This window comes from Odocoileus virginianus, chromosome 16 (assembly GCF_023699985.2).
Source record: "Odocoileus virginianus isolate 20LAN1187 ecotype Illinois chromosome 16, Ovbor_1.2, whole genome shotgun sequence".
Classification (NCBI taxonomy): domain Eukaryota; kingdom Metazoa; phylum Chordata; class Mammalia; order Artiodactyla; family Cervidae; genus Odocoileus; species Odocoileus virginianus.
In genome coordinates this window covers 5,878,746-5,893,473 of record NC_069689.1, presented here as the reverse complement: position 1 = coordinate 5,893,473, position 14,728 = coordinate 5,878,746, and the positions used below count along the sequence as shown (strand labels likewise).

General features: G+C 40.5%; 1 protein-coding gene and 1 pseudogene across 2 annotated transcripts in view; both read right to left on the bottom strand.

The window, feature by feature from the left end:
* Positions 1–14,728, bottom strand: part of TJP1 (tight junction protein 1) — a 341,213-nt gene that overhangs the window by 119,349 nt on the left and 207,136 nt on the right. The window lies entirely within an intron of this gene.
* LOC139038881 (U4 spliceosomal RNA) lies at positions 14,395–14,513 on the bottom strand (annotated as a pseudogene).

Below are 14,728 nucleotides of genomic sequence, written 5' to 3'. Positions count from 1 at the left end.
GTGCCTCCCTGCCTGACAGGGATAGGCAAGTGCTGGTATCACAGCATCCTGGGTAAGCAAAGCCATCGCTCACCTTGGTAGGAGGGGAGCCTCTTGATCAGCCTGCACTCGGGTACCAGGGCTTCCCAGCCTGGAGATTTAAGGATCCTTGCTGGCTGCTGTCCACTGTGGACGTGGCAGCTTGGCTCCCCTAGACTCTGTGCCCAGCCTGGGTGTTTCAGTCAGGCATTTGATGAGAAGGGGCTTCTGGGAGGCCCAGCAGACAAGTGGGACCCGCAGGGTCCATGAGGGTCTGTCCTGACTGTGATTATCCCCAGGCTCAGGGGTGCTCCCTGTGCCTTTGAGTGGGGAGTGGGGTCCTCTCTCGCCTCAACCATCCTGAGTTGGTTGAGGCTGGTCTCTTCTACTGGCTTGAGAGACAACTCCAGGAACAAGCCCTGACATATCAAGTATATAATTCAGCTAAGTACTCATATAAGTTCTGATCTCTGCATCTAAAACCAGCCCAATACAAAGATACATGATAAATCATCTGCACCTTTAATGATACTTTGTCCTGTGTTTTGAGCAAAGGATCCCACATTTTCACTCTGCACTGGACCCCACAGGGACACAAGCAGTTCAGAGTCCACCCCTGCTAGACAGCGTTCTCTCTGTTCATGACAAGCTGCCTGAGACATCCCCCACCCTGCCCCACTCCTGTATCTCTGTGATCAATTATGTAAAAGACTTGAGCTATAGACAAATGTTAAAAGTCCAACTGGCCCACATTGCCCATTCCCACTACCCAAGAATAACAGTATTTAAATCTAACTAGAGAGTATATACCAGATCGCTTTCTGCTTATTTATTTATGCATATACATGGAAAAAGAAACGTGTAAATATACAGCAATGCCTGTTTTCTTTAAACAAATGATAGACTACATTTACTATCTTACAATTTATTTTTTCACTTAGTATTTTTGTCTTGGAGATTATGTCAAACAATAAAAATCTACCTCATGATTTTTAAATGGCTGTCTAGCATTCCACAGTATGGATGTACCATAATGTATCTAGGGTTTCACCAGTGGCTTAGAGGGTAAAGAATCCACTTGCAATGTGGAGACCCAGGATTGATCCCCAGGTGGGGAAGATCCTCTCGAGAAGGGAATGACAACTCGCTCAAGTATTCATGCCTGGGGAATCCCATGGAAGGAGGGGTCTGGGGGCTACAGTCCATGGGTCGCAAAGAGTCAGACACGACTGAGCACACACATGCACATACTTAGTTAAAATAAAAATTTTAAACTGATACTGTCAACTTGCCAACCAAGAATATTAGATCAACCTATCCTGTCTCCCTCACCCATATGAACACTTGATATTAACCTTATACATTTCACCTGTGTGGTTAACAAAAATGGTATATTACTTGGCATGCATTTCATTTAATCCCTTTTTTCTGTTGGGTTACTTCTCTTACCACTTTGTTGAAGTTCTCTAAGGATCCCTTTGTATTTCATGCGTTCTAAGTCTTTTTAGCTTACTGTCTGTGTGTGTAAGTGTGTGTGTGAAATAAAATTTCATTTGGAACAATTTTAGCTTTACAGAAGAGTTGAAAAGATGGTACAAAGTATTCCCTTATACCCTTCATCCAAGTTGCTCCAATGTCAACATTTTATATAACTCGGGTATATGTGTTAAAACCAAATAATAACAACAATTTTCTCACATTATTAATAAAAATGCATCAAGTTCTACCAATTTCAACTCCAATTTCTCTGATATTCTCCCAGTTTTGCCAAGCCTTCTTCTTTCCAAATCTTATGAACACAATTTTGGCCATGTTAATTTTGAGGCTCTAGAATTTCTCAAGGTCAAGTCTATGAGCATGACTATGAAGGAGGCAGAGAATGAATTAAAAAGTCAAGAGGACAACACCCAGGGTGCACCTGCAGTTTCATGGTTCTTAATAACATTTTAAAAAATGTCTTTCTCATCTTGCTATTTTTTTTTATTGAAGTATAGTTGACTTCAACTATACACCAGGGCTTCCCTGTTAGCTCAGAAGGTAAAGAATCCGCCTGCAATGAGGGATACGTGGGCTCACTCCCTGGGTTGGGAAGACCTCCCCTGGAGAAGGGAATAGCTACACACTCCAGTATTGTGGCCTGAAGAATTCCATGGAATGCACAGTCCATGGGGTTGCAAGCAGTTGGGACATGATTAAGTGATTTTCATTTCACATAGTTGATTTACAGTATTGTGTTTCTGATGTACAGCAAAGATACTCAGGTATATATAAACACCCATATATATATTCTATTTCGTATTATTTTCCATTATGGTTTAATTCAAGGAACTTTTTCTCAGAGTCATCTTTGTAAAAGAACTTCTGTGAGATATTTTCTCAGCCTCAGACAAAAAATGGAAATTAGAAGAAATCTCTCTATTTCATTTTAGTTTTCAGTCTGTTTCCCCGAACATACCAAACTCACTGAAGAGACAGACATATTTCTTAAAAGAAGCTAAACAGTGTCATCTGCCAAAGAATTTTTGGATTGTTCTTTTACACTTGACACAGGTAGGTGTGATAAAACCTTTATAATACTAGTCTTTTAAAACAAATAATAACCAAAAAATATAGAAAAGCTAGTGGAACTTCACTGAAAAACATGTAAATTTTTTTTCTATTTAAGATAATTTCTAAAAGGAAATATATTTGCAAAAGAAACACTGGAAGGAAAATTAAGAACAAATGAAAGGACTTGCCTTCAGAGGAGGGAGGTAACCCTAGTAACATGAGACTTTTCTAGGCAGACTCTATATTGTAGTTTTGACTTTGGAAACAAAAATATTTTACATATTTTTAAAAAATGAAATCAAGAAGAAAAAAGGCATCTGTAAAAACTGAAAACCAACTGGGTTGAGAATATATACATTAATTTGGTGCCCTAACCATACAAAGAAAAGAATGGTTCCCAGTGACTTGTCCAAAGTACTTTGATGGAATTCTCAGTGGAATATTTTCTAAGGAAAAGGGCATTACAGAGAAAACTTAAATTTCATCCAGTCGGAAAAGACCCTGATGCTGGGAAAGATTGAGGGCAGGAGAAGAGGGCAAAAGAGGACGAGATGTTTGGATGGCATCACCAACTCAATGGACATGAGTTTGAGCAAACTCTGGGAGTTAGTGAACAACAGGGAAACGTGGTGTGCTGCAGTTCATGGGGTTGCAAAGAGTCAGACAGGACTTAGCAAATGAACAACAAGTCTGATACTAATAATATCAGCACTATTATTTCAAAACTTTTATTTATGTCTGTGTGTGTACATTAATCGGAAACTGTTACAGACTTACTAGTGTACTAATATATAATAATGAGCTGTTTTATATGTGTATTATCTATTAGTATACTTAATATATGTTAGTTATTATTTACAATAATCTATAATATTAGCATTATCACATTATGTATATAATAGTTCAAAGTTAAATGTAAATACATAACAATTTCAAAGTAATAATGCTGATACCATATATTATTAGCTTTAGTATACTTGTTTTCACACATTAGTTAATATATCAATACATATTAGTGTATGTTAACATACCCTAACCAAAACTTTTCATTGAAAAGAGAAGAGTATAAAAAACAAAGAAGTTAAATAAAAATTTTGCAATTCTAATTTAAGTTAAAAACTCAATTATACTTGATTTTTAAAATATACTTAAGAGAAAAAGAAACATGTATGTATTTATGTGTACCAGGAGTCCCTGCAGATATCAAAATTCATGGAGGTCACTTATAAAAAATAGTGCAGTATTTGCATATAAACCAATGCACATCTTCCCAGACACTTTAAATTTCCTCTCAGTTCAGTTCAGTTGCTCAGTGGTGTCCGACTCTGCGACCCCATGAACCATAGCATGCCAGGCCTCCCTGTCCATCACCAACTCCCAGAGTTTACCCAAACTCATGTCCATTGAGTCAGTGATGCCATCCAACCATCTCATCCTCTGTCGCCCCCTTCTCCTCCTGCTTTCAATCTTTCCCAACATCAGGGTTTTCTCAAATGAGTCAGCTCTTTGCATCAGGTGGCCAAAATACTGGAGTTTCAGCTTCAACATCAGTTCTTCCAATGAACACCCAGGACTGATTTCCTCTAGGATGGACTGGTTGGATCTCCTTGTAGTCCAAGGGACTCTCAAGAGTCTTCCCCAACACCACAGTTCAAAAGCATCAATTCTTCGACGCTCAGCATTCTTCACAGTCCAATTCTCACATCCATACATGACTACTGGAAAAACCATAGCCTTGACTAGATGGACCTTTGTTGGCAAAGTAATATCTCTGCTTTTTAATGCTATCTAGGTTGGTCATAACTTTCCTTCCAAGGAGTAAGCGTCTTTTAAATTCATGGCTGCAATTACCATCTGCAGTGATTATTTCCCATGAAGTGATGGGACTGGATGCTGTGATCTTAGTTTTCTTAATGTTGAGCTTTAAGCTTTTTCACTCTCCTCTTTCACTTTCATCAAGAGGCTCTGTAGTTCTTCACTTTCTGCCATAAGGGTGGTATCATCTGCATATCTCAGGTTATTGATATTTCTCCCAGCAATCTTGATTCCAGTTTGTGCTTCTTCCAGCCCAGCGTTTCTCATGATGTACTCTGCATATAAGTTAAATAAGCAGGGTGACAATATATAGCCTTGACATACTTCTTTTCCTATTTGGAACCAGTCTGTTGTTTCATGTCCAGTTCTAACTGTTGCTTCCTGACCTGCCTGTATATACAGGTTTCTCAAGAGGCAGGTCAGGTGGTCTGGTATTTCCATCTCTCAAAATTTTCCACCATTTATTGTGATCCACACAAAGGCTTTGGCATAGTCAATAAAGCAGAATTAGATGCTTATAATACCGATACAATGTAAATGCTATGTAAATAACTGCCACTGTGCAGCAAATTCAAGTTTTGCCTTCTGGAACTTTCTGGAATTTTTTTTCTGAGTATTTTTCATCTGCAGTTGGTTGAATACACGAAAAGCCCACAGATACAGAAGGCTGGCTATATATATGTGTCTTCCAGCTCTTGCCAGAGAAAGGACTAAAAACAATAAAAACTAGCAATGAGCCCAACCACTGCCCACACTGTAATCTCCATCCAAGAATGGATGATTACAAGAAACATACAAGACAGGCTTCCCTGGTGACACAGATGGTAGAGAATATACCTACAATTCAGTAGGTGTGGGTTCAATCCCTCGGTCAAGAAGATCCCCTGGAGGAGGTTGGCTACCCACTACCGTATTCTTGCCTGAAGAATCCCATGGACAGAGGAGCCTGGCAGGCTATGGTCCGTGGGGTCGCAGAGTTGGACACAACTGAAAGACTAATGCTTACTTACTCCCCCAGATATCCTGAGATATACTGTGCCAGAAAGCAAGGGCACTCTCATGGAGTAATGGTGCCAAGGGAGACAGAAGCCAACAAGTAGCTCCCAAGGCCCAAAGATGAAACAATTTGAGCCTCAAAAAAACGCAAATGATTGAAACACACTGAATATCTAAAACCCATGATGAGTTCATAATACAAACATATGTTATGTTACTGTACTTTGCATTTTTTATAAACTGAAGGCTATCAAGGATGGCTAGCATTTTTTAGTAACCAACTACTTTTAAATTATTGTATATACATTGTTTTTTCAGACATAATGCTATTATTGCACACAGACTACAGTATAGTGTAAACATATCTCTTGTATGCACTGGGAAATAAAATAATTTGTCTGACTCTACTATGATACTCACTTTATTGCAGTGGTGTGGATTAGAACCTTTCATATCTTCGAAGTCTGGCTATAATATCAAAAACGAGGGGAAAAAAGAAAGAGATACCCAAAACCACTATGAATTGAGTAGCTATGGATATAACTAGTGCACCAACTCCTTATTCTGTAAGCCATCAATTAAAAGGGTCAGCTGTCCCCGTGCTGCAGATAACTAAGTGACTCTAATTGATGAGGGAAAGTTCCTTATAAAAGAAACTCCAGCTAACAAAATCTGGAAGAAATGACAGAGTTAGGAAATCATTGCCTTATAATAACTGAAATAACAGATTTGTATAATGATCATCAAAGGGTCAGCCCACCCATCAACATTAGCATCAATGAAAGTAAGACAAGCCTCATGTGACGAGACTGGAAGCATGGAGGTCCTCTTTAAAAAGGACACCTGCTCCAGGAGTGGCCCTGAATGAAATTCACCCACTGGGCAACTTTCACAAACAAGAGATGCTAGAGATGCACATCAGTTCAGTTCAGTCCAGTTCAGTTGTTCAGTCGTGTCCGACTCTTTGAGACCTCATGAATCACAGCACACCAGGCCTCCCTGTCCATCACCAACTCCTGGAGTTTACTCAAACTCATGTGCATCGAGTTGGTGATGCCATCCAGCCATCTCATCCTCTGTCGCCCCCTTCTCCTCCTGCCCCCAATTCCTCCCAGCATCAGGGTCTTTTCCAATGAGTCAACTCTTTGCATAAGGTGGCCAAAGTATTGGAGTTTCATCTTCAACATCAGTCCTTCCAATGAACACCCAGGACTGATCTCCTTTAGGATGGACTGGTTGGATCTCCTTGCAGTCCAAGGGACTCTCAAGAGTCTTCTCCAACACCACAGTTCAAAAGCATCAATTCTTCGACGCTCAGTTTTCCTCACAGTCCAACTCTTACATCCATACATGACTACTGGAAAAACCATAGCCTTGACTAGATGGACCTTTGTTGGCAAAGTAATGTCTCTGCTTTTTAATATGCTGTCTGCTTTCCCTCCAAGGAGTAAGCATCTTTTAATTTCATGGCTGCAATCACCATCTGCAGTGATTTGGGAGCCCCCCAAAATAAGTCTGACACTGTTTCCACTGTTTCCCCATCTATTTGCCATGAAGTGATGGGACCAGATGCCATGATCTTAGTTTTCTGAATGTTGAGTTTTAAGCCAACTTTTTCACTCTCCTCTTTCACGTTCATCAAGAGGCTTTTTGTTCCTCTTCACTTTCTGCCATAAGGGTGGTGTTATCTGCATATCTGAGGTTATTGATATTTCTCCCGGCAATCTTGATTCTAGCTTGTCCTTCTTCCAGCCCAGCATTTCTCATGATGTACTCTGCATATAAGTTAAATAAGCAGGGTGACACTATACAGCCTTGACATACTTCTTTTCCTATTTGGAACCAGTCTGTTGGACCTGCACGTCAAATGACCCCAAAAGGAAGCAGCCACACAAAAACAGAATGCGGGAGGTTCCTTGTAGGAAAACAGACCAGTCTTCAAAGCCGATCAATAGGGAAAAAGAAAAGAAAAGCACGTTGGGACTGCTATGGACTTTATGTGGATAGAATCCTTTCCAAATCTACCTGCTGCAAAAAGAGACAACTGGGAAAATCTAATTATGGACTAAGTGCTGAGAATACCATGACATGACCATGGCTGGTGGCTACCTAAGCAAGGTCTCCTTTTTCTGCATTGATACATGCAGAGCTAAAACAGCACCATGGGACTTGCTTGAAAATACTTCAGCAAAGAGGAAACTTTTAAAACAGAGGTCCAAAAAAAGGCAGCAAAATACTGAAAATTGTTGAATCCAAATGATGGGCATATAAGAGGTTTAATGTGTTATTCTTTCTACTTCAGGGTAGGTCTGAATGTTGGTATGCATTTGAAATTTGTTATGAAAATACTCCCGTCAGCACAGGTAGATACATTGCAAATAACTGTGATAAATTCCTGCCAACCCCTTTGGATGTCCCACTGCAATGTGACGTGGCAGCTCTTCTTGGCTTGAGGAAGAGTCCTTCTTTTCCCCCTTGAATCTGGGCATCAGCACGACTTGTTTCAAAGGGCAAACATAGCACAAGCAGAGGCCTGAAAAGCACCCAGCTTGCTCTGTCTCATTGCAGACACCCCTGCAACCCCCAGAAAAGAACCCAGGTTAGCCTGCTGGAGCGGTCACAGGGGAAAGAAATGAGATGCTCTGGTTGACAGTCTGCCGGCCTCCAGACATATGAGCAAGGAAATTCTAGACCCACAGTCCCGGCCAAGTCACAGGCTGATGGCATCTGCATGAGTGAGCCCAAGTGAGTCTAGCAAAAGGAACCACTCAACTCATCTGAGCCCAAACAGCCAGCCCACAGAACCATGATTATGTTTAAAGATGCTGAGTATGGGGGTGGCCTGTAACAAAGCAAGGACAAACTGATATGTAAACTAAACCTGTAGGAGTACTACACATACATATGCAAAACATCATCAGCTTCTTAGTACTGTGGGGCAAAGGCACGTCAGGGTATCTGAATGGGAGTTTCAGAGCACTGGAAAATGATGCACCGAAACTGCTCTAGAGACAGGGCAGGCTTGAGTAGTCTGCCTCCTTTTGTATGTATAATGAGAGCTAAAAACCAATCAGTCCCTCCACAGATAGAGGCAAGTATGGCAGATAAACTTAAGACAACATTTTTTTTTTCTTTTCAGGACTAAAAAGGTCTGGCTGTGACCCTGGTCACCGTCATCAGATGCAGCACAAAAGTCTTTGGGATGGTTCGAAGATGGCCCTGCCTGTCTCCTCGGACACACCCCAACTAGCCAGTGCTAGAGAGAGCCTGGCTGACCCTCCCTCCCCCTAGGGCTGCGCTGGGGCTGCCTGGCACCCAGGAACACATCTGGGCCACCTTCCAACAGGGCAGATTTCACCCTGTGAACTCCAAGAACAAATCATGTCTCCTCTTGACGACAGATGTTCACCAGCAGATGATGGATTCATGGGATTAATTAGAGAGTGCTCAGGGCGTCACAGATAAACTAGGCAAAGTCACTGAGGTACACAGGGATGCTTCAGCTAAGGTATTTTTTACTAAAAGAAAATATGAAAAGATTTTAAACTACAATCAATTTAGCTGAATCACACAGCTTTAAAATTATCTCCCTAAGGGCTGTGTAGCTCATCTTAGTGTCATTAGCGAAATATTGTACTTGTAAAAGAAAATTTCAACATAGTTAAATATTTCTCCAAATATTTCTCCATAATAGCTATTTATTTGGAAACATTTGAAAGGTAATTTGCTCCTTTAATCTTGATGAATATGGCTATTTTCAGTACAATAGAATTACTTTTCACACCCTTGCCACCACATTTACATGCTAATTTATCCAGTCTCTTCATTTATTTTTTTTTTCATTTTTTTTTTCTTTTTTTTTCCATTTACATTTTTAACGGTGCAGTATGGTTTTTTGCAGGTGCGTTTTTTGTGTGTTTCATGTATTTATTTTTGGCTGTGCTGGGTCACTGTTGCCATGTGGACGTTTCTCTAGTTGCCGTTATCCAGGGCTGTTGTCCATTTGCAGTGCACAGGCTTCCCACTGCAGTGGGTTCTCTGTTGCTGAACACAGGCTATAGGTGCACAGGCCTCAGCAGTTGTGGCACTTGGACTCCGCAGTTGTGGTTACCAGGCCCGAGAGCACAGGCTCAATAGCTGTGGCGCATAGGCTTAGTTGCTCCGTGGCAGGTGGGATCTTCCTGGATCAGGGATCGAACCTGTGTCTCTTGCATGGGCAGGCAAATTCTTTACCACTGAGCCACTAGGGAAGGTTCCTGTAAGTACATTTTTTAAAGCACAAGAATCTTGAAAGTAAATAACCATATTTTATACTATTTTGAATTAGCAAATTATTATTCAGTAAATTCTATAAAAGCTTTATGGAACTATGGATTTGGATTAACATTATGCAACAAGGTTTAACAATATTTTGGGGAAGAATGGACTTAAAAAAATTTTTTTTTTAAAGTGGTGGCTGCTTTGTTATCTGTGAAACTACACTTACAGAGGACACATGGAAATCTGAGGCGGAGCTGAAGGTACACCAGGAACTAAGGGCCCCAGACATACCCCTCACCTGGGAGAGGCTGTGAGCTCCTGGCAGCTCTGCCTTCTCTTTTGGAAAGAGCCACACAAAGGGCTCGGAAAAGCCATTAACTCATTATCTTTCTACTTAAAACTAAAACAAATGTTCTCTTTGGCTAACAAAGTGTGGACACACATGCTGAAAGCATCAAAGACAATCTGATGGAAATATCTGGAAAAGGTCTTCTGGGACTAAGGTTTTCTTATCTGCACAGCAGTAGGGGTGGGAGATGGGGGCTGACTCCCAGGGATTCGTGTGGGTGGGGCAGGGCTGGATTAATTCTAAGATCCTTTCCAGCCGTGACTTTCAGTGATCTGAACAGGCAAAAACTGAAGATCTTTTTCATTCCTGAGGCCATGAGACCACCATGGGTTGTGGTTATTTGGAGGTCCTGCAAGTTTTGGAAATATACATATTATAAAACCATATACTTTGTTTCTATGAAAAGCTAACATTAGACCAGTTCAGTCTTAAATGTGATTAATATTTCCACAAGAGACTATATATTTATATAAAATGAAAAGTTTTATAACAACTGGGCAAATTAAAAAACACATAAAAATCCAGCTTAATTTAAATCTCTGTGTGAGAGTATATGTTTTGAAAGGGTGTGGTTTCCTGGCTGGGTTGTTTGGAAACATTCTGACAAAGCCAAATTCACTTCTCTGATATCCTAATTCAGCAAGGAACAGGTGCCTAAAATAGCACAGAATAGGATATTCCTATAGATATAATCAATTTTAAATCAACTAAGAACAGTGATTTTTAAAAGATTTCTAATCTGTATTCTCCTAATTCCCTTTTAGAGACAGTCTACACAATTAGCTGGATTGGAAAATGTAGCAACACTTCACATACTTTTCACTCATTCATTCATTAATCCTCAGCAAATATTTCTTCCTTGGTGGCTCAGACAGTAAAGAATTGCCTGCAACGCAGGAGAGCCAGCCAGGTTCTATCCCTGGGCCAGGAAGATCCAGTAGAGAAGGGAATGGCAACCCACTCCAGTATTCCTGCTTGGGAAATCCTATGGACAGATGAACCTGGTGGGCTGCAGTTCATGCGATCTCACAACTGAGTGACTAACACTTAATTTTTTACAAAAATTTACATATCTCTTAGTATGTACCAGAAATAATGTCTTTTAATTTTTTTTCCAGTTTTTCTTTTTCATACTCCTGCTTTTGTTAGGTATGAGGCCATATTCAGATGACTCAAGCATACTTGTAAAATTGAAATATAGTTGATTTACAACACTGTGTTAATTTCTGCTAAATAAAAAAATAATTTTAAAAGAATACCTTTAATATATGGTACTACAACCAGAATGCTCTCTTACTAAGGGAGAAACCCCTGGGTTTCTCTGGGTCACCCCTCACATGACAGTGTCAGGAGGAACAAAGAGATATCCAAGTACTTTCTTACTCTTCACCATCCCCACCCCCCACAAGGGAAGCACAGTTCCGGCTGGACTTAACTTGTGCTTCTCCGACTATTGCTAAGAGAAGTTATTCTTGTAATGACCAACTTTTAGACAGTCAGTCCAGGACACAGCAATAATAGACAAAAAAAATAATAATATAACATTTAATAAGTAATTATACACATATTATTGCTTTAACCTAAAAAGTAGGTACTGATGGAAATTATATTATTCTGCATTATTTCTCTTTCTGTTATATAAATGTTATTATTTAAATAAAACAACAACAGAATTTGTTGAGTGGCAATCAATAGTAATTAACAGGAGTAAAATGATGCATGAGAAATATGTAACAATATTTGTAAATGTATCTTGTGTCCTCTGATACAGCAATTAGGCTAATTTAAAATCATTTATTAAACATTTAGATTTTGCAGGCTGTAACGGTGCAACTATTCTGTATCATACTGTAATGGTGCATACATGACCATGAGCTTGTGAGAACACACAGAACTGTACAACACAAAGAATGAACTCTAATGTTAGCTATGGACATTGAGTGCGTGAGTGAAGTGAGTGAAAGTCGCTCAGTTGTGTCCGACCCCTTGCGACCCCATGGACTATACAGTCCATGGAACTCTCCAGCCCATAATACTGGAGTGGGTAGCCTTTCCCTTCTCCTGGGGATCTTCCCAACCCAGGGATCGAACCCAGGTCTCCCACTTTGCAGGCGGATTCTTTACCAGCTGAGCCACAAGGGAAGCCCAGCTATGGACCTTAGTTTTTTTTAAATGTTAAGTCCCTCTGCATTTAATAACTTTTTTTCCTTCAGCATATTTTGTCTTGTAATTAGTACACCACTGTGGCTCTCTTACAGTCACTGTTTGCATGATATGTCTTTCCCATTCTTTTACTTTCAATCTCTTTGAATCTAATGGGCTTTTATTTTTTAAATCCAGCCTGACAATCTGTGAATTTTGATTGGAGTCTTTAATCCATGCACATTTGGTGTTTTAACTTATCTAGTTGGAAGTATCTCTGCCATCTGGATGTTTATTTTCTATACCACTCTTGTGTTTTGTTCCTCTATTCCTCCTCTATCGCCTCTTTTTCAGTTAAGTGTATATTTTGTTATGTATCATTTTCATCTTTTCATGGACCTTTGGACTATTTTTGGTTTTAGTTATCTTCCTGCATGCTAGGTCACTTCAGTCATGTCCGACTCTTTGCATTCCCATGGACTGTAGCCCGCCAGGTTCCTCTGTCCATGAGATTCTCCAGGCAAGAATACTGGAATGGGTTGCCATTTCCTTCTCCAGGAGATCTTCCTGACCCAGGAATCAAACCTGGGTCTCCTGCATTGAAGGCAGATTCTTTACCATCTGAGCCACTACTATTTAACTACCACACACACACACACACACACACACACACACACAAATGTCCTGTTCCTTTCTGCTCCACAACCCCATAGGGTATTAGTATCATTACTGTTTCCTTTCCCTGTAATATCTGTCTGCCTTTGTCAAGCCCACAGGACAATGATGCCTGGTGTCAGTCCAGTGCGATGACATCAAGCTAAATATCCTCTCAACAAAAATGAGCAGGTTTTCAGACTTGTGGTAATTCATTTCCACCTCTCCAAAAATGTCCACACACTTCCTATCTACAGGCTTGTTAATGAGGTTGTCTGCATCTATAAATTCATCAAATGAGCTACATCTAAAAGATCCACTGTTTTATAAACTCTTCATTTTGAAACAATTACAGATTCAGGAGAAACTGCAAAGCAATGTACAGGGAAGTTTCATGTTGCCTTCACCCTACCTATACTGAGGTCAGCACCAAACACATCGCCAGGACAACACTGCTACCAAAAATGCACACTGAACCACCAGAGACTGTCTGGATTTCCTGAGCTGTCTGTGCATGGGTGCCTGCTCTATGCTGCTTGCTTTAACCACAACCACCACCATCCCCAAGACATTCACTCACACTCGGCCTTTCCCACAGGGCTCCCTCCTGTCAGCCCTTCATAACCACACCCATCCTGTGCCCCACTCCCTGACCTGGCAACTAGTGATCTGATCTTCATCTCTGTAATTACATTACTTCACGAATATTACATACATGTAATCACAAGGTATGTAAGCTTTCAGAACTGGCTTTTTTCACTTGGCACAGTTTCCCTGAGATTTCCGCAAGCAGCTGCACATCCCAGTGGCTCATTCCCTCTTGGTGCTGAGTGGTGTCCAGGGTATGGATGGATCACAGTCTGCTCAACCATCACTCACTGAAGGATACCGTCATAGGCAAACCCGCTATGAGTGTCTGTGTACCAATCCCAGCATGGAAATAACTCCTCACTTCTCTAGGATAAATGCCCAAGAATTCAAAAGCTGAGTCCCTACAGTGAATCCATGTTTAGTTCTGAAAGGAACTGCCCACCTATTTTCCAGGGAAGCTGTACCACTTTACATCCTCACAGCAATGACTGAGGAATCCAGATGCTCTGCGTCTTCAGTACTGTCCACAGGTTACTCTTTAGCCACTCCGATGACTAAGTGTGTAATGGTATCTTAGATGGTTTTAGTTTACATTTCCCTAATGGTTAATGATATTAAACAGCTTGTCAGGTGTGTGTGGTTTTTTTTTTGGCCACACCACAAGATCTTCATTCCTGATCAGGAACTGAACCTGGGCTCTTGGCCCTGAAAGTACAAGGTCCTAACCACTGAACTGCCAGGAAATTCCCCTATTTTCCCAACAAATTTTTCTTTTCTGTTATTTTGAGAGTTCTTTAAACAGTCTAAATATAAGCACTTTGTTGGATTTCTGGTTTGCAAACATTTTTTTCTGGTAAACAGCTTATCTGAATCCTTTCAACAGACTCTTTCCCAGAGCAAAGGCTGTTTTGATTAATTTAAACTTATCAATTTTTCCCTCTTATGAATCACACTTTTGGTATCAAGTTTAAGAGTTCCCAGCCCTGTTCTAAGTCCTGAAGATCTTCTCTTACATTTTTTTCTAGAAGTTCTATAGTTTTACGTTTTACATTTAAGTTTGTCTATTTTTTTTTTTTCAATTAGCAATAATCGCACCTCGTAAACTTCACTGGTTATGATACTCCCACTGTGCAAAGCTTGTCTATCATTCTTCAGTTCAGTTCAGTCCCTCAGTTGTGTCTGACTCTTTGTGAACCCATGGACTGCATCACACCAGGCTTCCCTGTCTACCACCAACTCCCAGAGCTGGCTCAAATTCATGTCCATTGAGTCGGTGATGCCATCTCATCCTCTATTGCTTCCTTCTCCTCCTGCCTTCAGTCTTTCCCAGCATCAGGGTCTTTTTTAATGAGT